The sequence below is a fragment of the Opisthocomus hoazin genome, chromosome 1, assembly GCF_030867145.1.
Source record: "Opisthocomus hoazin isolate bOpiHoa1 chromosome 1, bOpiHoa1.hap1, whole genome shotgun sequence".
Classification (NCBI taxonomy): domain Eukaryota; kingdom Metazoa; phylum Chordata; class Aves; order Opisthocomiformes; family Opisthocomidae; genus Opisthocomus; species Opisthocomus hoazin.
In genome coordinates, this window is record NC_134414.1 from 76,787,027 (window position 1) to 76,813,929 (window position 26,903).

At 41.9% G+C, this 26,903-nt stretch overlaps 1 protein-coding gene across 3 annotated transcripts in view; it reads left to right on the top strand.

Moving 5' to 3' along the window:
- AFF3 (ALF transcription elongation factor 3) overlaps nt 1-26,903 on the top strand; it is a 341,137-nt gene that overhangs the window by 5,362 nt on the left and 308,872 nt on the right. The window contains exon 1 of one of the 3 annotated variants that reach the window (XM_075426776.1): nt 14,536-14,581. The exons of the other annotated variants lie outside the window; for them this stretch is intronic. The gene's annotated coding sequence lies outside the window, so the exon portion shown is untranslated. Of the gene's footprint in view, nt 1-14,535; nt 14,582-26,903 lie in introns of those variants that run through there. 3 annotated transcript variants of the gene reach the window in all.

Here is a 26,903-nt window from a genome sequence, read left to right on the forward strand (position 1 = left end):
AGTGAATGTGCTTTCATCTCTTCCCTCCCCGAGGACTGTTTGAGCACCCACGCCAAATTGTGTGATGCAAGAGGAGAAAAGCCCTGTGGGCTTTCCTCCTAGCACTCTGACTTGTAGATTTGTGTTCCTCTGGGGATGTTTTCCATCAGAAGTTGAGGCAGAAACCTTACTAGGTTATTGGAGAAGGATTCAGAAGAGGGCATGAGGTACGTGCGGCATTTCCAATTCTATGTGAATATTTCAAGGGAAATACCGGGTTTCTTAAAGCTAGTGGAAGAAAAATATGGGCCATCCAGAAAAAAAAAAAAAAAAAAGACACAGAAGAAATATTGGCTGTGGGAATATCTTGTCATCCGTGTATTAGAAATAACATCACACTCCACTCCACAACACTCTCATTAGAGAAAGCAACTAATTGCAATGTTTTTAACCTCATATAACAAATTAATCCATTTGTGTTGTATCTGGGACTGGGAAACAATAAAGCATGGATAAAAAGAGTACCAGCAATTATTTGCAGCGTATGTTCAGAGATACGTTAAACTGTGGTGAAAACTTTATTAACAATAGGAGTAATAGAGTAAAATCAATAGAAATGAAGAAAAACCCATACTATGTACAGCTAGAAAACAGGGAGGGTAAATTCTGTGTGAAGTGGTGTCTCATCTAACAGAGTGATCTAGCTGTAACTTTGAAATGACATCCTCACAAAGTGAGAGTTCAAAAAAATGGTATTTTCTATGAAATTCAGGTAAAATTTCTTTGTATACAGGCTGATTATCTGTAAGGCTAATTCCAGCAGAAAATCACAAGTTCTTTGTGAACAACTGAAAAGTAGGAAAAGGGAAAGCTGTAACCAGGCTTCCTTGATTTTGTGCAAAACTATCTCTTGGCAAACCCTGCCCTGCTGGGGAATGACCATGTCAGTGCCGCTGCCGGGGGCTGGATTCGGTGGCCGCCACTCCCAGGGAGCCCACCGGTCCCCGCTCTGGCTGAACCCACCGTGTTCGCGTTGTTATTGGGAGAGCTACTCACTGGTCTTCTGTCTCTTAAAATTGATGTTAAAACACGGGTTACGCTTGCTGGTGCTGCCTAAGGCCCAAGGAGAGCAAAAATGAACCCTTATAGTTTAATACTCCAGTAAAAATCTATACAATTTCTGAACAATTTGTGGGTAACTACGAATTTACATTTAGGAGAAAGAGTGAATGAACTGTAGCCCCAGTTAAATGAACGTGATGGCCATTATTAATATTCTGTGCTGAACATTTTCTGTGTCTTTTCAAAGGTAAAAATATAGCTACTTGTGTACCTCTCTTACAGCTTGGTATCTCAGCTTTCATAATACCTTAAGCAAACAAGAAGTACATATTAGTGACTTAAGTTGACTGTGTTTCATCCTCGTAGGAAGATTTTAACCTGCATGCATGTACCAAGGACCTGGATACGGGTGTATCATGGGAAATATGACAGTAGGAACGCAATTTAAACTTATCCTCAGAGATCCTTTATGTACTTCTTAAAAAATAAATTAGTTCCAATGCAGCAGTGGTGGTCTCAGCAGTCAGGAAACACTTAAAATGATGCAGAAGGGACCAGAAATCTTTGCTAAGAAGCTTTTTGTTGCTATGTTTTGTTTCTCAATAAAGATGATCCACAACTGTAAGTACTTAAAACTAAAAACAAGAGGGTTGTGTCTGACAAAGCCACACAGCATCTTAATGTAGCCCAGTCTTTCCATGTGGTTGTTTTCACATGTTTCCGACCAAAGAAAGAATCCTTTGTGGCTCAGCCTGGTTTGACTGAATGGCAGGAGGGGACAAACAGAGGATGAAGGTGGTATCTTCTTACACTGACTATGTTTTGATTGCTTTGAGCTGAATCAGTTCTCACTGCATGTATCACTTTTGAAATCCCCGAGGGAGAACCTGGTGGACTTCCTAGTCCATGCATTGCTGTGACGGTGCAACCTAGGTGCCAGGGTGTTACAGTAACCTATGGTGAATCAAAAAATGCGAATGCAACAGGCAGGTGGATCCAGAGGAGAAAGTGTTGGTGAGGTACGCATCTGCAGGGTTCAGATTCAGAAGGCATACCAGCAGTGATCTCTCCTACCATCCATCTCCTTGTTTCTATCCCTACTTTCTTTGCTTTCGTCACTGTGAAGGTTTAGGGGAGCCTGTTCTGATGTACGGGCGTTGGCAGATGCCCTAAACCTCCTCTGTGGGGGTTCAGCTTTTGCCCTGACGTTACTAGATGGTGCCTACCTCCTAGTGATGCACCAAGAGAAAGCCGATTCTTTCTGTGTCATTGACCGGTTCTGATTGACCAGGAGGTTTCAGCTCTCAGACCTGTGGATTTTAGGAGGGAAAGATGTAATTTTAATGTTTTTCTTCTCCTTTGTCTTAGAATAGCAAGTGCAGTAGATGATTGAACCTGAGTCCAGAAAAAATGAGCAGTTTGTTGACAGAGATACTCTGGAGAAGATAGTTGTATTGATATGCATCCAATAGAAAACATGTTTTTATGTTTTCTATTTATGAAGTAGTCAGGGAGGGAACCTGTCATATCATCAACTGTTTTTAAAGGACAAAGTAACAATAAAAGCCAAGTGTGCATTTCTTCATTTGTGTTTGGCAAGGAGAGTGTAACATTTTCTGCAGGATGATGACCTTGAGTTAACTAAATGTCGCCAGCTGAAAGAGTAAATTAATGTTACAATGTGCTTTGTTTGTGGTTAGGCCCGAAGACTGTCAGGAATTTCTTCGTACAAAAGGTGATTGTGTGCTAGTCTATTTACTCAGGCTCCCTGCAAGAAAACCACTGTGATCCCAACTGATCTGAATTAGTATCACCACGTTGCCTTGCGTGTTTGGGTATACCAGCGTGCTTGAAGCTAGCTCGTGGGGTTCTACCCCTCTTCACAGTGTAGATGGATCCAAACAGGCCACAGGACCATACGTTTCTCCTAGGTCATTGCGTCAGACTGCTGCTCTCTCAGATAAATGAACCTTTTTCTAAGAAGGAGTGAATGCCCTCAAAATCCGGTCATGCCCTATCATAAAAGTGGCAAGGGTTTTGGGTTTTTTTGTCACTGACACTCACTGTGCAAATCTGTTCCAAACCCATAGCATTGGTAGCAAAAATGTACATATATTCCAATATATGTGGCTTAATGTATCCCTTGCAACTCAGTACAGTCAATTCTGCAACATCTGAGGTAAAATGGCATAGAGATAACCCCAACAAAGGAAAACATAGATAAATGCTGTTGCTGCTGGACCTGCAGTGGCTTCTGTAGATCCAACCAAAGTGTATCTGTATGATGCTCTTCCAGGCTTCGCACTGCACAAGAACCTACTGGCTTGGGTGCACGGCTGTGTGAACATGATTACATACGATGTGGTAGAAATGCAACCTTTTTTTTGTTGTTCTTAGAAGTATATAAGTAGCAATATCTTGAACTAATTACAGCTGATGTAAAGCACATTTAAGGAAACCCATTAGTGGAGAATTAGAACTAGAGCAGATTAGCTATTCTTTAATGGCCTTGACTGTAGATCTTTTGATGCCTTGGTAGCTTTTCTGACACTCATTGCTCATCTGTCTTGACTAAATGACTGAGAAGCTTCTTTCAAGTCACAGTCTGGTTGTAATGTGAAAAAATCGCTGTTTTCAGCTGAAAAAATGATTATCTGGAAAGGTAAACTCTACTGAGTTCTCTACTGTATTTGTTGTTGAGATTTAAAGCGTTATTTTACTGCTCAATGTGACTGTGTAATAGAAAGAGCAATCTTTAATGTGCTTCCATGGACCTATTAATTATTTACTTTCTTGAAATACAGATCATAGACAATTCTACATGACTTCCCTTCTTACAGACTTTCTTGTCTCTCTCTTTATTTTTGTATGCTTTGCAAATGCCTGTAAATTCATTTTCACTGAAAGGGGAAATAAGTAATTTAGACTATTGCAGCTGTTTCATAATTAATTAATTTCAATTTAAAACAATCAAGTAGTGCCCGTCCATTGTTCTGTGTGCTTTTCTGAGGCATTAAGATTCACAATATCAAAATAAGTTCCAGATGGAAGTGCATGCTTTATAATCAGAGAAAAAATTCTGGTTTTGTCAAAAACCTGAAGAGTCCTGCCTTGATCAAAACAGAAAAGTATTAAGCTTAAACACATTTTTTGAGTTTTGAGCCATTACATAGAGAGTTACTTATAAGTACCAATTTGAAATGTTGTATAGGGCATTAACTTATAAATAGAACTATGGAGTGAGAGAAACAGTGATGCAGGACTATTTATTCATTTGTTTCCTCAAATATTCCTGGCATCTGTTAAAATGTAACAAGGCTTAGCACATTTTTCCATTTTTAGCACTCTGTTTTCTGTGATAAAGGGAAATATTTGCAATGATAAATCATCTCTTTGCTAATAATCAATAAATAACACATTCTCCTGAGAAAAAAATTATGGTAAAATGAAATGAAAAATATTGAGCAGAAGGAAAGATGATCAAAATGGTACACTGAGAACGTCTGTATGTTCCTATACTTTAAAAAATATTAGGGTTTGTGGAAGAACTTTTAACGTGGCAGTTTGCAATAAGAATAAAAAATCTTTTTTGAACACGAAAGACACTTATGTAAGAGGTTTATATTATGTAAATGTTGCTGTTATTGGCGATAGCCCATTATAAAGGAACACTTTATATGCAGAATAGCATTTGCAAATAATGGGATAGATGCAGCAGTCTCTAGTCCTGACTTGGACAACTTTCTCTTTGAAGTCAATGGAAGTTTTGCCTGAATAAAAGTGGAAGGAATTAGCCCATTCATTATTATCTGAATTACATCAAGAGCTGACTGCTAAACAATAAAATCATGATTCATAACATAACGGCTTCACTTAATTCTTTTGTAGTCTTAATATATCTCTTTATATGGTACTTCTGTTCTTTCCTCTCTGTGCAGTATTCAAATTAATAACAACCACCTTTACATAACTGATGGTTAGACATGTTTTGCTGCCTTAGCAAGATCAAAGGATTTTATATACCCTTTTTGGATAGATACCAAGAATGGGGTGATCAATCTCTTCTGTAACCATTAAGCACAGTGTAAATATCTCAGGGTACCCAATTAGACACAAGTGGTTTGCCAGATGCTGAGAGCATCACCGGTTGTCAAGAGCTTCCCAAGTCTGTGGGACAGTCCAGAATTTATTAGGGATTAGTGGTGGTCAGAGTTGTCACTCCACTGATTTGTGCTCGTTCAGCTGTGCCCTGCTGTAAGCAGCCTGCGTGATATGTGGAGATAAGGTTCAAGCAACAGATACTTCGCCTCACCCCGGGCATCTTTGGGTGGGAAGGAGGCAGGGATGGACACTGCTGCTCTGGTTCCTCTCCTGCTGATGGCCACAGAGGAGTGGGGCTTAGAGTAAGGGAGATAGATAGACAGCAAAATTAGAAGGGGAAGCTGGGGAGGGCCAAAGAGAAGGAGGCTGAAGAAGAACACGCACCCCCAAAAAGGCTTTAATACAAAGCTGGAGTTAACCCCTTACGAGGAAGCCATCTGCAGCCTTCGGGCTTTAAGAATTCTTTTTATCTAGAGATGTAATTGAAACAAGATGTGTAACAGCTGCAAGATGTCAGGTTTGTCAAAGTAACCAGAAAAATGAGTGCTGTGACACACTCGCACACAGCAAAGTAACCTATAGCTAAAAAAAAAAGCAATACATATGGGTTAAAAAGAGGAAGGAAAGTAGTCAAATAATGAAAGTTGCAGTTAATTCTGGAGCATGGATGATTTGAAAATTTAAATGAAACATGAAAAAATGAAATTCAACTGCAATGAATGTTTCCCAGAAGAGGAAACAGCCTGACTCTTTACCCGAATAGACACAATAGTGAAGCTCCTCATGTTCCCATCATATCCAGTATTTCATTGATGGACTGGAATGGCTAGTGCTCTGCACTTGCTCCAGGAGAGGGTGGCAGCTATGTTATTTTGCCCTCCTGCCTTTTGCTGTTGTTGTTCGTATGCATTGCCATTGAGCTTTGCATCTGTAGGTAGGGACCCGCATTTGCTGCACCACGTGCTGTACAGACATGGGACAAAGAACCAGTCGTGGGACCAAAAGCTTTGCACACAAAGTGAAAGACAAGAGAAAATGGTGGATAGAGGCAAAACTGGCCAGAAAGAAAAGACAGAGTATTTTAATCATCCAAATAAACAGCAGTTGCAGCAAGCCGCCAGCCTGACAGTGCTGCCAAATGCATGAGTGTGAGCATGGTGGGAAAAAACAGAACTTTCTTTTCAAGAACCTCAAAAAGAACAATGAAGTAATTTTGTGCATGTTTATAAGGACTCTTCCCAAGCAGGAGTGACAGCACAGGGATACCCTGAAGGTGTTAGTTGGAAACTTGGAGAGTGAATTGCCCTAATGGGTCAAGAGAAGACTAGAAGAATCAGCTTTTTTGCAATAACTTTTGGTAATGACTTTTGATAATGATGGGGATAGGCCACGAAGGGCCTGCATGGTGAGGACAGTGGGAACTAGTGAAGAGCTGTAAAGAAAAGGGGCTCATGGTCAAAGCGTCCTGCCTGGGAAATGCTGTCTGCTGTGGCATCTCATTTAGAGCTGGCTGTCATCTGTGAAGTCCAGTTGTGCAAACTGAAGTGTGCGTAGCAGCAGAAAAATGCCTTTGCCCAAAGGTCTCAGGAGATGAGTAAGCTAAGTCTCAGTCAGTAATGCATTGTAGTTTAGAGCAACCATAGAATCATAGAATGCTTTGTTTTGGAAGGGACCTTTAGAGGTCATCTAGCCCAACCCCCCTGCAGTGAGCAGGGACATCTTCAACTAGACCAGGTTGCTCAGAGCCCTGTCCAACCTGGCCTTGAATGTTTCCAGAGATGGGGCCTCCACTACCTCTCTGAGTAACCTGTGCCAATGTTTCACCACTCTCATGGTAAAAAATGTCTTCCTTGTATCTAGCCTAAATCTGCGCTCACTTAGTTTAAAGCCATTACTCCTTGACATAATTACTACATAATCCCAACATGTTAAAGTTCTGCAGGTTCCCTGGTGTAGGATGGTGTATCTCAGTGCCCAGGGAGTTGTTGGTAGGAGGTTTGGAGCGAGAGGTCATACGAGATCAAAGGCAATGAGTGCACTTGAGCAATCTCCATGACCTGACACAAAGAAATGCTGCCTCTGTGTATGCGATGATAGAACCTGCAGAATTACCTAAAACAGGTGCTGCACAGTCAGGCTGAAGGTAGCAGGTTCAGCTGCAGGAGTGGTGGGGAACCCAGGCGCTTGTGCCATGGAGGCATGAGACATTGTTCTGGGGGCAGAGAGCCACGGGCTGGGTGAATGAAGCAAGCCCCCTGCTCTGGGTAGGATCAAGCGGGAAGGTACATGAAGTAGTGTCTTGGGGGTGTGAGAGTGCTCCCCGGAGCCCTACCCGGAGGTGCGGGTAACCTCTCTCTTGCCTGGGAGCTCTTCCACAATGAGTGAGGAGAGAGACCTCTCAGGGCTCAGCGTACTGAAATGCTGATGACTGTTGGGTATTCTCCAAGGCAGTCCACACCTCATCAGAATACGTGTGGCACCAATGGGAACTAATTAAATATACCTGTTACAGTCCTACTGTGGAGTACTACTCCAGTACCACTGCTCCAGATCAGAGCGAGTCTTGGAGCCCACACCTGGATGCCAGTCAAATATACCCTAATTCCCACTTTCAGAAATGACTTGGAAACATACATCTCATTGAAAGCCTTAAAGAAAATGGAATTCTGATTTTCTGAACAAATATGTAACTCAAGTGTTTTCCTTTCCTCAAGTCATATTCACATGCAAAACCAGCTAATAAAATTTCAGTGGTGCTTATACTGTAATTTGGTTGGCGGAAAAGAAGTCATCTGTTAAAGCTGAAGTCATCATAACTCATTAGGTGCTAATGTGTCTGCTGTGTGGTAGGGAAACAGGCTGGCTCTGTTGAAATGCTGCTAGCTCACCCTTACCCACTCACAGTTCTCTCTCAAGGACTGAAAAGTACAAACAAGTTTTCTCACAATACACTTCAAGAGTATGCTAAAGTAGCCGTGCTTACTTTATCCCAGAAGCCTGTCTCTGCCTGCAGACAAATACAGAACCAAAGTGAATCCAGAAGTTTGAGTATGGTTCCCATATTTCCTCCTAGGAAGTCTCAGGAGAAAAGGTGATTGTATGCGCTCACAGATGTCCCGTGTACGTGCAGTAAATCCAACATGTTCTGAACATGCTGCTGGCCTTGCTGCACCTGGTAATAAACCATGGCAATAAATCAGGTGATTTGCACATGCATAATAAATCTGATGCACCTGAATGCAGGCATACAGGATGGACATGCTGTGCACAGACTGGCTGTTTTCCAGGTCTTCTGGATGTCAGGCTTCCACCGTGACCGGCTTGCCTGGGAGTCCTGGCAAAACTGCTGACTTCCTCTTTTCATGTCAGAATTTCCAGAGCATGGCCAGCGGGAGTGGGACGTGTGGGAGACTAAGGTTTGAGCATCATTTTTTCAGCATGCCCATACTCATTCAAGCCATGATATTACTCTGAAAATATAAACAATCCTGCACCCATAAAGGTGCACTTTCTGTCAACTTAGGCATTTTTTGCAATTTATACCTGAAATTCTTACAAGTTCAAATCTATTCTCCAGTTTCTTTGCATGAAGGTTTTGTGTGTGCCAGGTGAATGCTCTTACCACGTCAGGACATCACCATCCCAAGTAGCCTCTCAGTTTCCATCAAAACATTTACTTTCATAGCAGAGCGTTAGTTTAAGAGCTGCGAATGTGTGAGGACCTTCCTGAGGGCGATGGAGGTCAGGGTGTCTCAGGCAGGGAGAGATCGGAACCTGATAGTCCCAGGCTGTGACTGCATATTGTCCTGCCACATCTGAGGATGTTTCAAAAGTGGTGAGCTTCAGGCCACAGTGGAGATACTGATATGGGCCAAGGGTTGCTCTCTACCCTGTAGGCCAACTCACTTGGCTCAGAGTGTCTCCATGTGGTGGAAAACAGGGTGGCCACATGCAAATTGCCTATTCGAAATGCTTCCTTGCCATTTGGCTCTTGGAAACACTAAGTGTATGCATAAGGGTTTGGTGCTTTTTTTGGTCTGAGTGGGGGCAGGAACAAACCCCACTGAGAAATGGCAGCAGAAAATCACAATACTGACCAGATCAGTGCTTCCTTTACCCCCACCTCTGCGTTCGTTTGAGAGGGGAAGGACCTCAGCCCTGTAAGACTGGGTGACTGCTTTTATAAATATAAAAACATCTCCTTCTTTATTTTCTCTGGAAAACGACCATTCTTTACTGTCATGATATGGGCTGCATAGAAATGAAGCTGAGGACTTTACTGGATTGTAAATCACCACGCATGTGTTTAAATAAGGAGCATATTCAGAGCAAAGATGCTAGCTTGATTTCAGTAAACCAAAAAGCGCTTAAGATACTACTAGACCCTATTGAGTTATAGTCTTGCATCTCCCTAGGACTTTCTCACAGTGGTTTTCTGTGCCAATTCAGGACATCATTGCCTTTGAGCTAATTAGCAATTCTGAGGAAAGTTGGAGGGAATTCATGTTTTTCTTCGGCTAGGCAACATGCTTATCAAGTCAGCTACCTCCAGTCTGATACAGCAGACTGCCAACAGACTTGTCACAATTTATGAAGAGGGTTTGTGGTGGAGATGGAAAGTATAATGAAAACCACATCCACCAATTAAACACCTACATTTCCTTTTAGAGTCCAAACAATGGATGGCTTTCCTTTTGCAAAAGAGATTTCTCAACTCAAAGCACCTCACAGAAGAAGTATAAATTAGGAAGAAAGCTTTGAGTAGATCTTTGATGAGTCTCTGGCACAATGACATAGTGAGGTGTGACACATTCATGAATATGATCTACTTGTAAAGATTCAGCTCTCAGCAATCAAGCAAAAGTAATGAACCAAATACAGGACATGTTTGGATCAAGTCTTTACTACATGTGGTATCAGTCTTTTCTGGATAGATAGAGTACACCTGATGCTTTTCTTAGTGTGTGACACATGGTTTTAACACCAGAAAATTAGCATCAGTCATATTTTTACTCAAGTGAACAGAAACTGACCTTTTAATAATGGCAGGACACAGAAGAGGATCTTTGAAAATAACTTTAGACTTGTTAAGCAGAAATCAGAGGATGAGATAGAGCCTGGATGTGACACATTCAGCAGTATTGCAGCTAGAGGAGTAGCAACAGGGGCTTGGGGAACTATTTTCTCTGAAGAAAATCACGAGTATCAAAACATTTCATTCTGAGGACACAGAAGAACAGAACAGACACTCCAGAGAAAGGGTGTCAAAATTAACTTTACATAATTTTACTGACAACACTCAATTACCATGCAGTTGATAAGGGCCAGATGCATTGAAAGGTGTTATGAAAATACGCTGGGTGACGATAAAAACAAATGATATTATTATTAACACTGGGGTTGTATTTACCTCAAGTAACGCTCTGTGATGTTTGGCACCAGTTGCACCGCACGTCGCGTCAGTAGGTCTGTAAGCAGTTCAGCTGTGTTCACAAGGAGCAACATCTGAATCGATCAGCTTTGTCCCACGCTTTTCTCAGGAGGAGAGACTAGCTATTTTTGGCTCGGCATCATGTGAGTACAGCTCTGCTACTCCTAGACCAAAGCCTCTAGGGCTGCATGCTGCTGTATGTGAAGCCCTGCCTCGGTCTCTGTTAGCTTGGGGATCTCTGCTCCGCTGTGCAGGTACACATGCCCAAAGCTTCCCAGAGGATGTGAGCCAGATGAACCCTTTTTTTGTGAGCATGGGCACCTGACAGGCTTAAAAGGAGAGAGGTGGAACCAGACTTCTTTGTGAAACTCTGTTTCCTAAGCACGATAGAAAGTCAGTGGATTGCTCGTTTTATAGTACTTCATACAGCGATGCATCTAAACCTGAAGTCTGTAATCTAAGGTGTGTGATTACTGAGAAATTCAGTCACTTAAGGCAAGAGACATAGTTTTATTGCTTGTGGGGAGTACAAACTAAGGGAGCACAGAAGAATCGTAGGTCTCCGGTGAAAAGAAAAAGCAAGAAGTTCTGGAAGGTCAAGTTACAGCAAGTAATCCACAAAGGATGCTTGTTAGCAGGCTGAAGACATACCTGGGCTGGAAGCTGAATGAGGTAGTAATGTACTAGCTGCCTATCTATCTGAACCACTAAAAATCACTTTCATTATATCTGTCATTTAATATGCCTAATGATTGCCACATCAGCCAGAAATTCCTCTGAGTTATTTGGAGACTGGATTTTGATTTTGTTCACTGAACTAAGCAGTGCAAGTTTATGCCAGGAGATTAATTTAGCTTGTGGTGTGCCACCAAAGCAGGTCCTTACTTCATTCTTTACAGCTCTTAAGCAAGGTGCAACATAGTGGGTTATGTGAACAGCTTAGGCAGAATTAACATAGCAAAAGCCACGATCCAGAAACCCAGCACAACCCAGCTAGGCACCAAGATGCCGTAGTTTTCTGGCAGAAGCATGTTTAGCCTTATCTCCAGCTTTGCTAGTACACGTGCCTAGAGGCAATTTGGGGATTAGCAGACTCGTTAGCCCAGTACATAAGGGCCTGGAGAAGCCGGAGATATGCTGTGGCCAGGCGCTGTCCGTACTGCTTGTACGTCACATGTTATGCAACTTTGGGGTGAGAGGATCCAGGGATTCCCCTTTTCCGGCTGAATGTTTCAGCCACTTTCCTCCTGGTCCCGTGGTCCCTCCATTCTGAGATCCATGCTGGGGTCAAGCTCCAGGAAGGGTGATGAGCAGCTTGTCACGTGGAAAGAGCTTTGGCCTGGTAAGTAGTGCACGTTCCTTGAGACTGTATCTATGGATGTGAACCACATGCTGGGGAGATACGTGAATCCGGGCTTCCGATGTTCTTATGTTGGTGTTTTAACTGCTAGGATGTTAGCAAACCAGTGTGCTTCGCTGCGTCCTTCGGTTTTTGTTTCAGAGAGAGGTGTGCCCCCGTTGTCTGACCTAAATGCCCAAGAGGGCACGTAGGTGGGACTCAGGCTGTGAGTCGTCCTTTCACAGCGGAGTCTAATCACAGCAAAAAACGTAAGTTCTCTTTGACATTTTCCTTTGGCAGGCATAGGGTTTGGCTCCCGGGGTAGCCTTTGGGTGTTGAGAAGCTGGCTGTTGGGTGCTGGCTTCTCCCCCATCCTCAGTACGGGGAGCTTCGGCACCCAACGCAGCAATGTGAGATCCATTTTGGGAGCTGGGTGCTTAATTCTGCACCCAGCTGCGCAGCTCATCCCTGTACCCAAATCTTTTAGAAAAAGGTTTAGATCTTAATGACATTACATTTATTACATTTAATGTTATCCCACCAGATTAACTGAAGCCAGCTGCTTCTTTCTAGCGAGGACTGGTAAATGTTATTTCAGAGGAGACAGGAACATTTGTCCTATCTTTTAGTTTTTCAGAAAAAGCATGTTTGCCTGGAAAAAAATACCTGGTTTTGTTCTTAGTGCCAAAATGGTCTAAAAAGACAGAAGATAATTCTCATCTAATCTAATGTACCTAGAGTATTTCTGGAGAGCCAATTACTGGTGTCTGAGTGACAAATGGAGGTCTGGATTGCACCTGCCAGGTTATGTGCCTGGGGAGAAGACATGTGCCGTGCTTAAGGGTGAAGGCATGCGTGTCCTCATGCTCTCATGCAGGAACTGTCCTCTATTCAGTATTTTCTGGTGAGACATATAGTAATTCCCTGTAGACAGCAGGTCAGATTTCTAGAAGAATATCGGTAACTGTGGGCTTGCCTATATGGGAGCAAGCAAAATACACGAGGATGTAAACTGAGTAGCCTGCTGTACAGTCTGCAGGGTGCTGGCATTGGTATGTGGAAAATTGCACACATATGTGCAGTTATTTAACTGAATTTGCCTGTATAGATTTAAAATACAGCTAAATTAATGCCTGTACCAAATTCTAGGCATTTCCTGTAAGAATGAGAAATATCACTATATGGCAGAGCCGTCAAAATCAGTGGCCTCTGTCCAAATTTTGAAGATAGCCTTTATCTGTAATTGGAAACTTCTGTCATACTCCTCAACCTGGTGCAGGCATGAGCATGATGCACAGATTTCGGTGTTAGCAGTAGCAGATGATTTCCTTCCAGAAAGAAGACGGGGACAAGTAAGCGTCCCTGTTCTGTTCCTGTCGGCAAGAACATCTCTGTCTGTTCCTGCTGCAGTTGCTCGTTCCTTAGGGCCACTCACACCAGACAACACTGAGCAAGCAGTATGAGATTTCACACCTAAGGCTTCATCTGTTCGTCTGCAACCACCTCTGAGCTGTCGCAGTGAAGTCTCTAGCTGGTCCAGCTTTCTGCTTCCTCTGTCAGCCTTTTACATAAGCTCCATCAACCGCGAAGGGCTAGGACCAAGCCTAGGACTATTTTGTGGCGATCAGGTGTGGCCATAGAGGAAAAGGAAGATGCGGTGTACAGAATTCCCTGTGTGTGACGGAGAGTGGGAATGTGATAGTGGGAAGTGAGGGTTGCTTATGGCCAGGCCACCGCGTAACTGCCTCGGAGAGGCTGGCAGCCTGCCCTCCGTAAGGAGATGCTGACAGCTCCTCACAGCAAATGAGCTTAGCTCCTCTCCTGCTGCCCCTGACCATGCAGGAATGGCATGGTTACAGAAAGGGGTTTATTCAGCAGAAGGAGAAAGAAAAAAAGTCTCCCCACACCCTTCAGGATGCTGGCAAGCGTTGCTTGTCTGACAACCAGAGAAAACGGGGGAGTGAAGGGGGCTTCAGATGTTACGCCTCATCTCTATTCTTCTCAGGCTCAGGAGCAGGAGGAGAGGATGGCTGCCTGCAGAAGGTTAGTCGCCCCTCATGTCCCTCAGCTATTTGGCCCTGGCAAAAACGAGAATTCCACAAGAGTGGCTGGAGCTCAGCGGAGTATCTCGCCCGTTGCTGCTGTGCTGCAGTGTGCCCCTTGCCTCCCATCCCCAATATTCAGTATTTTCTCATCAGTGAGAAGCAGGTGGGGAGCTGGGCAGCAGCAGAGCTTCCTCCTGGAGCTTTGTGCTGTCAGAGGGCTTCTTAGTGCGGCAGTGGTTTTTTTGCTGGTTGTGTCTGGTCTCTCAGAGTACAAAGCAAAATAAGGAATCTGGGTGTTAGCATGTATCCTCCCTAGACCCCAGCCTGCATTCATGGACGCTGGTTATTTCTGGAACCGGGTACAGTGCAACATGTATACATTAGCAAAATCACGTCCTTATGCTGTTCAGGAAAATTTGGCTCTGAACTGTATAGCTAAAAAAGCTATCTGTCTGAGCTACTTGGAATACTGCACAGTTTTGCCAACTGAATAAAACCAATAGCATTTCTATGAACAGAAAGCTTTTGACAACAGTCTTTGAATTATGAGTGGCAAGAGCCATTCTCTTCGTTTTTAACTTCTAACCCATGATGTATAGCGTAGCCCTCATTTGAGGATAAGAGGTTAGTATTTTATTGACTTGCCTTTAAATTGCATTTCATTGTATTAAAGAATATCTGTCTTTTTTTTTTTTTTTCCTGTGGAGCGAGATATACTGTAATGTATGAAATATTTGGCTTTCACGTAGCTGTAAGGCTAGACTTTGGAAAACATTCTGCTGCAAAGCTAAGATAGTATTTAGTGAAAACATCTCAGAAAATTATGATTTTACAATTACCTTATTGGTGGTTTGATTTTAATGTAGTTTTGCTGATAGCTACCTTTGTACTTAAGGATTGTAAATTAATTAGACATACTGCTTCATCTACTCAGGAGGCAGGCGAAGAGCTGAGCTAATAGCTATGGGAGTGCTGTACCAATTTGAGACCGAGGCTAAAATGACATGATAGAGGGAGAGGTTAGTCCTCTCCCAAGGTTGTCACTCCTGGTCACATTTTAATGTGAATTTATTGGACTGAAAGAGGTTAAAGAGGTAATTCTGCACAAGAAGAGAGAAATTTCTACCATAAAATGGGACTCATCAGTAGTCCTGGTGTCTATGGGGAGTTGTCAGATTCCATAATATTAACCATGTAATTAACAGGATATATAAAGTGATGTGCTTTCAAATAATTTATATTTCAGATGCCTTTCGATGTGCTAATAATACCTTTTTTTTTTCCTCCAGTCTCTTGGAATCACTGCATTCCTTTTTTTTTGCCCCCCGTCTGTATAAAAAACCTTCACATCTATCAGAGAGTTCTAACTAGTGCTCATTCCCAAGGGTGACTTAATGGAGAAAGTAGGGATAAATCCACATGACAAATCCACTTTACAATGTGGCACAGCTGGCATTCTCTGCTCAAGTTCAGCTCACAAATAAACTTGTACGGAAACTGCATCGATGCAGAGTGCAGGTCAGTGCGTATTGCTGCATTGTGTCCTGGAAATGACCTCTCATACGGGTGGTGGTGATGCACCAGCTTCTGCCTTTCACTTTCACAGGAGTCGAAGTGCAAGGGCTCATTTGCAGAGCACTTTGCAAGAGAGTGTGCGCTTGTCATTGGCATTTTTGTTGCTCTTCAGAACCTCGTTTTCTGTCTTTAGTGACTGGGCTTTGAATACTTACAGGGTCTAACTGGCAATTATTAGAACTCAGTTTTATTATTACTATTAGTATTTTTATTATTATTATTTTAATGTCTGCCATCTAAGTAAGAAAAAAGCTTCCCTGAGCAATGGAATTACCAAAACTAGACCCTAGTTTTGCATCTTGTAACCCAGCAGCCCCACTGTGTCAACTCTTTGCCAGTGATTGCATCTCCCTCGTGCTCCTCTTCGTTGATGTGGGGAAAAAACACCAGCGGCTGGGGTGGTTTCAGAGCTGTGCCTGAACTGAATGGTGCTCGCGTGGTGATGGTCGGCTGGTTGCCACCAGCTGGCGTGGGTATAGGACCGAATTATTAGCACTGCATAAACAGCTGCTGATTTTCAGTAGGGCTCTTTTGAAACCTCTGTCAGATTTGGTTGAAGTCGATTAGCAGGTCCAAGGTAACAGCCAGGGAAGAGGGAGTAGATGATGGGGAGATGCCACAGTCTTACGCTTTGCTTCCCTAGGAAGCCCTGCTGATCGTGCAGTACATACCAATCTGTGCAGCAGACCTGGGTTAAAAAGAAATTAAAAAAAAAAAATCTGTCTTGTTTCAAAACCATATTTACTTGGTAGATGGAAAAAAAGTGCAGGTTGAGTGTCTGGCGTGGAGCCCAAAACACAGACTCGCGGGAAATTTCCTGCTGGAGTAAATGAGATCTTTCAGGCAAGGCGGTGGGGGAGGTAGCTGCAGCCTGTGAAGGGCAATCGCTGTGCCTGGGCTGGACCCCGTGCAGCATCTCGCACTGGAGGAATCCTGACCTCTGGTATTTACAGCTAAAATGATGTAAAACTACAGGAAGTTGAAGGGCAAGGGAGAGTGGAGCCTAGACCTCAGTCCGAGACAGCTCCACTTTCCTGAGGCATATTCAGCAGCGTGACGAGGGCGTAGCCAGAAACTGCATGCACAAACCCCGCATGTCTGAATGTGACATACTGGATTTGTAAGCTGACTTGGCTGCTGGATAGTCTAATAGTTACGTTTCGCTGTGATTGAAGAGGGAAATGCCCGGTCTAGTTGCAGGACGCTGGCCTAAATGTAGACCCGTGTAGCAACATGTATCTGCTTAGTGGTATCGAAAGGGTTTCAAGCTGCTTTGCCCTGCTATATATATAAGGAGCATACGGGAAAAAATCCTGTTTCCGTGCTTGCTTACCATAGTGGAAATATTTTTCTCTTATATCCTTAACACTTATAACTGATAAACATAATGTAATGGCATTTTAGACATAGTGTAATAACTGAGGATATGTCTATCAAACACTGTCAAAGAGCAATATTTTATAGTAACAGTTACAGCTAATCAGATGTTGGAACACTTTTTCCTCCTATACCCCAGCCATACTATTGTGAAAATTCACTTATACAACCACTTACAGCAACTGAACAATAAAACATTTCCAGTCACCCTACAAGTTCATTTTATAATAATTTAAAACTGCCCGTTACAACCAATAACTTTGGTGCTGGAAACCAGAACAGCAGTTATAAAGTCCTGGCATATAACTTCTCTTGGAAGGCAGTGGTTTTATCACAGCCATGAACACGCAAGTGACCTGGGGCATAAAATTACTGCTCAAAAAAAAAAAAAGATCTATCTCCAGAAAATGCTCAGATATCTACTTATAACAATTACAACAATGATGATTTCACATCTGTTAGGCAGACAGTTTTAATCTGTAGAAGGTTAAGTATCTGACAGTTACTTGTTCTTACATACAGATTAGCTGCTTGAAGGTTTAACCTTTAGATGTACTTAAGCAACTACTCTTTAGAATTTATTGTGTAAAACCACGCAAATAAAAACGGTCTCATCACTTGTAACCAGAGAATACAGAAGGTCTGGGATGCTTTTCCCTCCTTTCTCACCAAATTGCTCAGCTGGCTTTGCTTCTTCCTTTGTGCCTGAAAATATTTACAAGCACGCTGCTTTAATTTCAACAGGCACCGCTTCATAATTAGAGGATAAAAGGAGGATTCTGTGATTAAATGTGTGGAGTCAGGTCTTTTTGACTCAGTAGAGGAGTCTGCTGAAGAACATGATTGTTCCTGCCCATGAAGTGCCCTGGAAAGCTGGGGTGGGGGTAGAGGGAAGGAGGGGATGAATCTGCACGTGGCCTTTGCGCTTCCCCAGGAGTGGAGGCAGCAGAATTACTGATGTAGTAGCAGAAAGATCTCCAGATCTGTAAGCTTTTATTAGTATTTCCTAAGTATCATAAAAATTGGCACATTTTAAACCTATCACATGGAAATGAATTAAATTAAAAACTATAGTGTGGAACTCGGATAGTTTGGTTTTTTTTCTTTTCAGGCTGGCATTTACACAGCTACAGTGTGTCAGTGGGAAGGGCTTTCTCATGCACAGAAGCACGGCTGCCCAGCCCTCACTTCTTCTTTGAACAGGCGTATCAGACTGTCTCAGTCTTGCTTTCATGCTTCTGACAGTCATGAACTTCTTGTTCTCCTGAAATGGCCAGAATTTGGATCCCCAGATGGGATCCAAACGTCCTTGGTGGCATTGCAGGGACAGTTTTTATGGAAAAGGACCACCTTCCTGAGCAAGATTTGCATCATACTGCGCACAAATCTGTAATTGTTTCTTGTATCAGGCACATAAATGCTCTCTACCCGTGATTTTGGGGGGACGTGGAAGGAGGAGACATACTCTTCTTGTGGAGCGTGTGGTGCTTTCTGGTTTTTCCCTGCGTGGCGTGCCGTGACTCAGAGCACAGGGGAGGCAGGTTACCTCAGTGGTGGGTGTGCACAAGGCTCGTGTTGGGTACAGTGTGTGTTGGGTAAGTGCGTGATCCATATAGGAAGCTTGTCATGGTGGGCATAAAGATGATGGAGCAGAAGCAAGCCCCAGCACACACACTGAGAAGCAGCTGTGTTGCTCCACAGACCTGCTCCTCTCCTACCCATTACCTACACACTCTTGTAGACTTCGTTTCGGTCATCTGCACTTGTGGAGACTGGCACTTGGCTGTGCAGAACCATCTGTAAGGATCCACACTGGAGGAACTGGAGGAAGCTTTTTTTTTCCATTCTCGCAGTGGCATTAACCATTGTGGTTTTATGCCCCGCTTACTTTGTATCATTGTAAATGGGACTGCGGTAGGTCTGCCAGCCCCAGAATGCTGTAGAGCGTTTCAAACACATTGAAGTCTAATGGAGATCCACCGACTGCAAGTGTGCTGTGTGCCAATTAGATATTTAAACTGGACAATAAAAAGGAGTTAATAAAATCACCTTAGAACTTGAAAATATGATTGAAGGTAATGCACTGTTTTTTCTTCAGGCGTTTGAACAATAAGGTAGTTTTTGAAACAAAACTGATCTGTCATTTTTTAAAGACCATGGGACATGCAGAAATATGTCTTCTTTCCCTATTTTCTCAATATATTTTCTGTATATTTAGTAACTGGAGAGTCTTTTCCCCCTCACATTATAATGAACTCTTTCAAAACCGATAGCTGCTGGAGTCATGTGCTTAACTATACGTTTCATTCCATATATAGAGCAAGAACTTCACTGAAGGTACAGAATGCCAGTGGCATGAATATTTAATAGCTGCACTTTTAAAGTTTTTTTCATCCTTCTTTCTCTCTCTGGGATTGCCAAACTCATCTGTCTGGCCTCTAAACCTGTATACAGGTATCTAAATTTAAAAATAAAAAAACCCTTCAGTTGCAATTTCAGAATTTTAAGACGAAAGTGGGGAATGCTTACCTTATTTGTTAAACGAAAAGTAAATAGAGCAATTTATTTTTTGTTATTTTGGGTTTCTAGTGGTGTGCAGTATATTTTATTTCAGTTCGGCGCAAGAGATGCAGTTAGTGGGGAGCTACATGGAAATGCACACGGGTATAAATTGGTAGAGCTCCACTGAATTCCATGGAATTAGACCAGTTGGTTGATGGTAGCTATGGTAGCTATGGCTGTGGATGACTTCTTAATCAGAAATCACGAAATTCATACATTAGCTAGTCATGTGTAGAGGCTATCATTTAGGTTATTGAATTAATTAAAATAAATATTTATGTTTAAAGCAAAACAGTTTATGTTGTAATATGATAACAGACACATTTTACACATCCTTTTCTTTGCTGGATTTTCTTCCCTACAGATAATGATCTTTCAATCTCTGTTCCATAAATATGCATGTCATGTTCAGGTTTCTATTTAATGCATGCATGAGTAAGTAGTGCTGAATTTGATTAACTTCATTAACAATAAATAATGAAGAATACTATTTTAACTATTTTAGGACAAACACTTACTCACCTGGCTGATGTTACTTGCTTGAGTAACCTTCTTCATCCTAAGGAGATTGCACACAGGGGTAAAGTTACTCAGATATGTATGTGTAGGTTCAGTCTTTTATTATGTAGCAACCTTTAGAGCTTTTACTATCTGACAAGCAATCATTTATATCCTTTTTAAAAAATATTTATGGCTTCTTTGACTAATTGCTTCTTACATGACTTAGAGCCTTTTGCATTGGTACCATTTGTTAAAACACATCCAGAAGCAGGCAGAGCAGAATCATTTTTCAACTTTTTAGTGTCATTTTTATAGACAAATAACACTTGTAAATGATGGATAATAGCCAGCAGAATGCCGTGTTGTATAAAATGAGCATGAATTATATTTGCTGGGAGACAGAAGGTTAACTTGCCTATGAACTAATTGAGGAGCCTCATGGTAAATGCAAAGTGGTGCGTGCACATTATAAACAAGACTTGAAGTAGCTAAAAGGGGGATTTAGGTTAATTTGGTATTTCATTTATTTTTTCGCATGCTACCTGGTGTTTTCTGAAAAAATAAACCCCCAAAGCCCTCACAAATCCTAATGAGCCTGTAGAAAGTCCAGAAGGAGAGACAGAGCAGGTGTGTTTAATAAGATGAGATGTTAACCTGTTATAGCCTTGGGCGGGGGTGGGGAGGAGGATCTTGTGCTTCTTCAAGTCCAGTGCAGGCTTGGTCACTTCCATTTGCAGTTCTGACCTGAACATTTGTTTCTTGTCTTGTAAAATACTGCTTACTTGGCCAGTATTTGAAAAAGTCATTACATTTTTTTGTGTTCTGCAGTTCATAGTTTACACTTATGCTGTATTTTATGGCAGAAATCAAAATAACTGCCTTTCCTTTACCTAAGTAATATATGCAGTTGCATATTACAAATGTGTGCAACAGAATAACTTTTTTTATAGGCGAGTGCTTGACAGATGCCAGTTAACATCCAGGGATACAAATGCTCAGTGCCGAGTGATGGCAGGATATACAAATCAATCTGGTTACAAAATTTTTTTCTGCATAAACTGTGCAAGACCGTGACCTAAGAAGACCCTGTGCAAGTGTTTAACTTGATGCACAGGAGTTCCAGTGATTTAAATGGAGTTATTCAAGTGTTTTAAATGTATGTGCTTATGTGTTCACAAAATGGGGTCTATATGAAGTAAAATTGGAGTTTAGGCTTGCAGGTTCAATAGAGGCCTCTGTAGATGTTCTTTCACTCACCCAAAAAAATCCAGTTACTGTCACTTTCTTTCTTTTTAGAGATCCAATTTGTCAGTACAACCTTGCACTTTGCAGGACGTTGCTGCAAAGTGGAAGTAGTCAACCTTTGGTCTGTTCACTGATTAGAGACTCTTCAGCTCCATTTTTTTGCAGCTTATTACTTGAAGGCCTCATTGCATTGACTTCTTCGGATGTGAGAATGGAGAAAGCTGCTCTGATGATCTACAGCTGGCTTCTGTCTCAAGGGTGGTCAGCGTCTCCTCCACCATACCATCAACCATGCCTCCAGCATAGCCAAACCAAAGGCATCATTCTTGCGTGACAGCCAGGTGCCATCCCTGTAATGGACTGAGTTTTGTAGGGCCCACAGTGTGGCAGGTGTAACCCATCGTGTGGTGGGGATGAGCCGTGTGCCTGCTGTTCTTGGTGGGAGAGGAGCTGCAGAGTCCTCCTGTGCCCACCCCAGCTGCAGGGGCAGGCACCACTGATATGAACTCAGTCATCACAAATCCTTCCTCGGGGACTCTGCGTGCTCTCTGAAGCCCAGCTCCGATGACCTCGGGTCTTTAATTCATGTTCCCAGAGAGTTTTTCAGTACTTTGGTAGGGCTAGCTTGCCCTTGTGGGTCATTGTAAATACTTAACATTGTATTTACACATCCTGTCTTTAATTTTTGCAATGGTTTCAATTTAACTTTTAAGTAAATATTTAGGGTGGGGATAGAAATTAAACAGTTCAGCTCTTTCCAGCATCCTTTTTTTTTTGTCCTTTTTCAAAGGCACTCATGAGACTCAGATGTAAAACTCTGGATAATATCCTTCCAGTTATGGCATCTGGCTTCTTGGCAGCCTCTTTGAGAAGTTGGCAGGCTTGGTGTTGCCTTTAGATCCAAAACTAGCTCTCTGGTAATTTTTTTAAGATGATTTCTCCTTGTGCCTGTCATTTTTGCTTGCTTTACCTTTGATTCAGAGGAATTCATGCATTATTAATCACTTGAGTCCACGATGCTTGCCCAGTTTTCCATGCTAGCCAGAATGGTATGGTAAAGAGAGGTTTGTTAATAGTTTTAAGATGGGCACATATATCTGTTTTAAAGTGACCTCCAACTGTGTGCAAGAATCTGTGGGGTTTTTTTTTCCGAGTAAATCAGGTATAAAGGTAATCTTAACTCCACTGGCCTAGGGTAGCCTGGATATTGTGTTTCAGTAGCTTCTTTATCACTACAATAGCACTCAAGTCTATGTTTTTGAAGTGTTAGCTCTTCAGAAGATAATGTAATAGTTTTAGTAAAAATTTTTTTTGTGTAGAGAGTATTTGAATACAGCCACTTTTCAGGTATTTCTCCTCCCTTTTTTTTCTTGCCATTTCTTTTGGCTTCCAGGATCCCTGTGGATCCTGTGTGTATCCTTCATTCTCTTGTAACTCCCAGTTTTCTGTATTATTTTTTCACCATTGTGCCTAATGCGCAGCTGCGCATCTGTGAGTTTGTGCCTCTGTGTGTGTGTGTGTATGGAGGGGCATCGCCTCCAGGTAGCTAGCGAGCCTGTGGAGGGGAGCAGGTCTGTGCCCACACGCGTGCTATGGGCTGCTACCGATAGCACCAGGTTTGTGCAGTCCCCGTGCACTGCAAATATTAAAGAAATCAATGTCTTTGTTTTGGTTTATGCTACCGTGCTGCTCCTTGATGCGCACCCTTTCCCCAAGTGGGTCTGTGGGCGGTGAATCTGGCATGGCACAGTTTCACCTCTGTCTCGGAGAGAGAAAGGCTTCAAGTCTGTGATATTTCCTTTCCCGCCCAGGGAGAAATATTCCCATGCTGAGGTCAGTACTACCTGAAACCTTTTGCACAACAGCAGCAGGAGCGAGCACCAGGCAGGCTCCCTGGGCAGCAGCCTGGCCTTACAGCTAGCGTCAGATCACAGGCACGGCTTAATGGAGTCGCCATTTATCCGGCAGCTGTGAACTGAGGATGAGTGTGTTTCTGCTTCATGCTCTGTGTCTGGGACACTGGGTTAAAATACTATTACTTTCTACTAGGAGTAAAAAAGAAAGTATGACTGTGTCGTGTATTATCTGTCTGTTTGTGGTGGTGGGTTTCCACTGCATGCAATACCTTTGGATCATCCCCTTCTTCTTTTGGAAAAGGCAGGCACATCTCAATCTTTGTTTTTTAGGGGCAAGAAGAGAAGGAGGAGAAGAGTGTAAATGCAGTGCTCCGTGCCCAGCTGGTTCCCAGATGCACCAGCAAGGCAGAGTGCCTGGCTGGCTGGGCTGAGCTGGGGCTGATACCCTGCTTCCCGCTAAGTGAGCCTGAGTAAAATTACCTGGTGGATGTTGGCTAAAAGTAATCAGAAAGCTCTGATCTGGGCCAGCATTGCATTGTAAACATGGAGGAAAATACCAGGCTTTTCTATGTTTTTTGTGTCAAAGTATGTTGTGGTGGAGCAAAAAGAATTAGACCAGGTGTATATTTGGTCAGAAGAGCAATATCGTTGTTCTTCATCAATTTTTGCACATAGGAAAACCCCTTTTGGAGGATCCATATTGAACAAGCCTAGAAAGAGCCAGCCCACGGTTACAAGAAGGTGTATGCCAGAGAGAAAGTGTTAGAGTGAATCAATATATTTCTCTTATAAACCAAGATTCTTCTGAAGTCTGCTTAATTTAACACCTACGGGCCCCTTTTTAAAAGGCACATACCTGCTTTGCATGTATATGTGCTATCACTTAAGAACTCAGATTCCTTACAACTGTATGTACTGTACAAGTACATGTATTTCTGACTTCAACAAAACAATGTAACCAGCGTTACTTCAGTTTTAACTGATCGTGCCTCTTTCCTGCTGTTGCAAAGCGAGTAGCCTAATTACAGAGGCAGTAACAACGTACTGTAGTCAACTTTTCCTGACAGTGTCGCAGCAAAGATAACTAAGTCCATCTCATTAGTTTCTTCTTTGGAAAAAAACACCCAACATTTGTAGTAATCCAAGTTTTCCAAAAGCAGAGATACTCTAAACCAAGACACTTAAAGAAAGGCCAGAAGTTGCTTGTGTATGGGCTTGATTATGTTACAAAACACTGATTTCTCTATTTTAATTACTGACTTTATTATAAAGGCAACTAATTACATTCATTTTGAATTCCCATTTCTTTTAATTAGTTATGACTCAGACTGATTTGTTATGTTACACTTCATTATTAAAGATAGCTGTTAGAAATTGCCGTTGCACTTCCTATAACCTCCCCTTCCCCGTGTCCCCTGTATAAATAAAAGAGAAGATGCTATTAGTGAAGGGTCAGAGATGGTGTCCATTAAGTCAGCCTTCATTATCAGTGACCACGCGGCATGGATAAAGGCAACATCAGAGCAGGGGAGGCACTAAATGCATGAAGTCAGTCTGCAGACCTTAAAGCGTGTTAAACCCCGACATGAACATGCGTGGTCTGGTCTCAAGTTATGTTACATCAGTACAGTTGATCCCTTTTCCTCCTGGAGGAAGGATAAGCTGCCATGATATGTGTTCATCTGACTGGGAACTGACTTTATTCCCTCAGTTGATTTGCCTTGACTTTCTGTAGAACCCCTGTGAAGACAAATCTTCAGTTGCAGCAGTATTTCTCTCCTCTTAACCTACAAAATAATTGCCTCAGCTGAGATATGTCTCTGATAGCTTTTTTAAAATGCTGACTTTTTAATAGCAGCTTTTTCTAAATTACATCAGGCTGTCTATTTATACACTGTTTTCTTTGTTGCAATGGGTTAGGAGAAGGTAGTTCTATGACCTTCAGCCACACAAATACTGGCGTAATTCTTATTAGAAGTTTAGATTTCCATCATTCTTGTTACACTCTGTTTGTTAAAGAGAAATTTGGCTAGGAACGAATTCCCTTTTTGGTGGAATGTGTAAAATGTGGCCCGAGCAGTCCAAAGTGTGATGGTCTAAATTTGTGTATTTGATCATTATAGGTAGCGTTGCTGGTGTGCAGAGCTGTTGCACATTGGTCCACAGGCAGTGGTTGCCCCTGTTTGGGAAGCTGTAGCCCCATCATAGCCACTCTTTGAATGCCACACAGCTGCTATGCCTGTGCAGTGACAGCGAGACAGTGCATCAGCTTTGATGGTTGAAGGAGGCAGAGCGCCTTTTGATGTAGAACTCTTTGGGGTTTCCCCCTGACTTGTACAATTTTATCTCCAGTTTTATTTTTGAGAGTACTGAATTTTGTCATAAGCACTGAGATAATGTTATTCAAAAGCAACAGTTTGTCGTACTACATAGATTAGGAGCAGCAACTATCAATTGGAAACATAACTCTTGTGTTTTTTTTTTAATTCTCACCAGGTTTAAAACATAATGCTAGGAATGAGCTTCAGGGAAGGAATTTGTAAAGAATTTTTATGGCTCTCCTTTTTAATCTGTGAGAGTGGATAAATAATAGAACTTTCACTGGAAAAACTACTCAGAGAGTCATATTTGTAAAGGATAAAGACATTAACTTTTTGTTCCTGAGAAGTTTAAATTACACTTGGTTTGCAAATTTACAAAGCACTGTGTAATACATAAGACTAGCTCTAGATATCAGTGGATGAGTAGCAGTAGTAGTTTCACATTGTGCAGACAACTGAATGAGCTGAATGCTTATCTTGTATTGATTCTGAGTTTATGAATGCTGAAGACAGTTCTCCATGTCACCGGTTTAAAATCTTTGATTAAAACAGTTGGGCTCGTTGTTTAAATAAAATGTCATTCTGGTAATCTGCAATTACTGAATAAGCATTAGCAAAACCAGGAGAAAGCAGTGAGGTCACATGGAAAGTGATACCCAGTCACCATATGTATTTATTAGTGTCACCTATGAAATTTATGAGGCAAAGTACTGCTGAAAGAATTTGCTGTCTTTCTAAGCAATGCTCGTTTGAGGAATTGCCTAAGATAAATGGGTTTGGCTAATTGAATCATACACTTTCATAGTGTGCTACATATAAAACTAGACTAGGAAATAAATATAATTAAAGTAAACATGCCCTTCTAATTAGTAATTGTTTCTGCTGTTTTAAGCAAATTTCAGTGGCACAAAGTAGCTGTTCCAGTGTAAACCTAATAATGGAGGCTGTAATAACAGGTGTAAATTAACACAATGGAAAACATTTACAGTGTAGCATTCTAAATTAAAAATGACATTAACAAGTCTGATTTTTAAAAAGCTGTATAATTAACATTTATTCAACCCCCAACAAATTAGTGCAATACAAATACTAGATGATTTTATTTATAGCTTATAACATTTTTCATGCTTTATTTTTGTTAAACAGTAAATGGAGCAAATGTGGTTCATTTTTCCTAAGAACATGTCATATAAGGGCACTGACAAAGGAAAGGCAAAGAAAAAGAGAAAACAAAGTTATTCACCCAAAGGCATTCTTTTTGTAAGTGATGTGCAGGATTTGTTTGAATACTTAACAGTATCACCTCAGTCAGTGTTCTTGGTTGTGTATGCTCAGAAAGAAAACATTATGAATGGTTGAAGTTTGGAGGATTGCAAGTACAAACAGAATAATATCTATTGTGCGATAAAATACTTTGATTCCCCCAAGTGCATCCTCAGGAAAACATAATGGACTGCTAAGTGCTTAGCATTGATGTTTGTCTCTACAAATAAATATTGCCAACAGTAT